Here is a 3,295-nt window from a genome sequence, read left to right as displayed (position 1 = left end):
ACTAGTATAATCTTTTTGGATTCTAGTGAATTGTCCATGTTATAAAAATGTCACCCACAATAATGATAATTTTATTGTATAAAAGTTGATCCTTATGCTTTTGTATTTCTTATTTTTCATGCTTTATTTCCCTGACTATACTTTTAGTATAGTATTGAATAGAAGTTGTAAAAGCTGGCAGCATTGTGTGTCTACAGGGAAACAGCTTTCAATAATTCTGGACAATTAAGATATTCTCTAGAGCATTTTCTCAATCCATTGAGATTTTGCTTCCTGGCAATTGTCGTCAGTTTGGCTCAAATAAACTCATAAAAATTCTTACAAGTTTGGATACTTTTTACATTGACATTAGCTCTATGGTCTTGGGCAACTTCCTTAATTATGCTGAGCTTCATGTTTCTTTTTGTCAAGGGAAATAACCTCATGGAAGCACTCCGTAGGTGGTTGTATGATTAAAATAATTATTGTTAATTAGAGGCCTAGTGCACAAAATTTGTGCACGGGTAGGATTTCTATGCCTGGCTGGAGATCAGCGCCGATCTGGGCCTTCTGGCTGCCAGCCAGGGCCTTCCTTGCCCAGCTGCTGGCTGCCAGCCAGGGCCTTTCTTCATTCTGCATCGCCCCCTGGTGGTCAGCACACGTCATAGAGAGAGATCAAACTCCCGGTCTGGTAGAACTCCTGAGGGGACACTTTGCATATTAGCCTTTTATATAGAGATACTAGAGACCTGAGGCACGAAATTCATGCAAAGGCCTTAGCCCTCGCAGCCCCAGCTTCATCCAGAAGGTCATCTGGAAGGACGTCTGGAAGGTTTTAGGCTGTCTTGTCTAATTAGCATATTACTAAACTATTTTATTATTATAGTATAGAGCAGCCGTGGGGCCGGATCCGGCCCATTTGAAATGAATAAAACTATTGAAAAAAAAAAAGACTGTACCCTTTTATGTAATGATGTTTACTTTGAATTTATATTAGTTCACACAAACACTCCATCCATGCTTTTGTTCCGGCCCTCCGGTCCAGTTTAAGAACCCACTGTGGCCCTCGAGTCAAAAAGTTTGCCCACCCCTGGTCTAGAGGCCCAGCACATGAAATTTGTGCTGGCCCTGCCCCCCACCACCACCACCCACCCCCAGTTCCCCATTCGCCATGTTGGTTGAGGTCATTTTTCCCCTTGCAGTTTCTAGTAGTAGACTACCATCTACTGCCTAGGAAATAAAATTGACTGTCTCCATGTAGATCACAAAATAAGGCATTTTTCTCATCAATAAAATTTCATTTTTTCAGCATGAGTAATTTTGTCAACAATGTTTTGAGGCAGTAACAGTTTATAACAAATTGAGTGAATTATTGTTTCAGGTACTGTGCAGTGTCATACACAGATTTCATTTTATCTTTGCAACAACTCTATACAGTAGGTACTATAATTACACAGATGAGAATACTGAGGTATAGAGAGATCAGGTAACTTGACCAGTAAAACCTGAAAGGGGCTGAGTCTCATTTCAAATCCATGAGCCATGCCATTTAACCATTACACTCCACTCAGTATTGTGCTAGAGCCTGCTCTTACTGGCTCACAAATTTTCAGGAATTTTGTAAGCTGGTTGTTAAACACATTCATTCTTAAAAATTAAATTATATAATCTTAAAAGTGAATAAATACATTAAAACCAAAGGTAATACATACTCTAAATTCATCACTCCTCAATTATTTACTACACTTTACTGTTCTGACTCTTGGCATTATTTATATCTTTTGGGTCTTTCTGGTAGAATATAATAGTGTATTACTGCATTTTTCTCCTCAGGTCTGCATTTAGTGGCATCACATTAGCAGCTGAAATCAGCCATGGATGGAAAATTTATGCCACAGAAATTGGCCGATAGTATAAATCAGAGTTTTGTTTTCTTTGATTGAGAGTCAGTTGTTAAACATTTATCGGACCCACACTGACCACATTGGTGGTGGTGGGCTTGTCAGAATGTGTTACATTATGCAAATGAAAATCTATTTAAACAGACTTGCACTAGATATTTTCAAAGATGGAAGAATTGTCCCTGTCAACTATTTTAGTTGATTCATATCTTCAGTAATTGTCATCATTGCAAAGTTTTCAGTCCCCATATGGATTGCTGGATATAATATGTCATGCCCTGTCCCTGTCCCCTCCCTTTGTAGCCTTTGTTACCTTAAGGACTCTAGTTTTCCATTTATATATTTAAGTACCAATCTTACTGGCTTAAAAATGTAAGCTTTTAACACTGCTCTCTCTGTTCCGTATCCTTCAGATGAAAAGTGGAGTTGGGTTGTGGCAGAGGAGAGAAATTCAGAAGGGGAATATTGGAGTAATGACTGCAGTGGGAGAAGAAGGAACCCATTTCCTGGCCACAGGCGCTGGGGCCCTGGTCCACAGGGCTGGCAGCTTCTCCAGGTGGCTGCAGCCTGGGACCTCAGGGCAGGTGGCTTCTTCATCTCCTAGGCCACAGCCAGCTTCAGGTGCTGGGGCCTGGCTTCTGAGTCTGCCCGAGAACATGGGGCCGGCGGATGTGGGGGAAGCAGCTTCTCTGGCTGGCTGTGGCCTGAGATCACAGGCAGGCGGCTTCTTTATCTCCTAGGCCACAGCCAGCTTCAGGTGCTGGGGCCTGGCTTCTCAGTCTGCCCGAGAACATGGGGCAGGCGGATGTGGGGCAAGCAGCTTCTCTGGCTGGCTGTGGCCTGAGATCACAGGCAGGCGGCTTCTTTATCTCCTAGGCCACAGCCTAGAAGAAAGAGATATGAGGGATGATATGAAGGGAAAACTAGGGTCCTATGGGACTAGTATACTATCTTACGGATGGACACTTTTCCAACTTTGTCAGGGAAGGCCAGTAATATCCAGGGCCCACTTCCTTTTCTCTCTCTCTCTCTCTCTCTCTCTCTCTCTCTCTCTCTCTCTCTCTCTCAGCTGAGCCCCCTCAGAAGTAGGGTTTTTAGTTTCCAAAATGAACCAGCAGCCACCTTTGAACATCCCCTTTCCTAGTTCGCTAGCAAAAACAAGGCTTAGAGTAGCTGAGTAGCATTCTCTCTGCTCTGTCCAATAGCAGCTCCAAGTGTAGTTTCCCCCTACCTTCTCAGGACCCCAAAATCTTCCTTCCAACCTCTACCTTTTGGCATCTTCTTTAGGATATTAAACACCTCACTTTTCTCAATGAGATTCTTGGTCTAGAAAAAGTGCGTGCTGGGTCAGAACTTTCAGGACTTCATGGCCTGCTTCATCTCAACCTTTTTGAGGATCATGAGCCTCTTATTAG

The sequence above is a fragment of the Myotis davidii genome, unplaced genomic scaffold (assembly GCF_000327345.1).
Source record: "Myotis davidii unplaced genomic scaffold, ASM32734v1 scaffold2183, whole genome shotgun sequence".
Taxonomy (NCBI): Eukaryota; Metazoa; Chordata; class Mammalia; order Chiroptera; family Vespertilionidae; genus Myotis; species Myotis davidii.
This window is presented reverse-complemented; position numbering follows the sequence as displayed.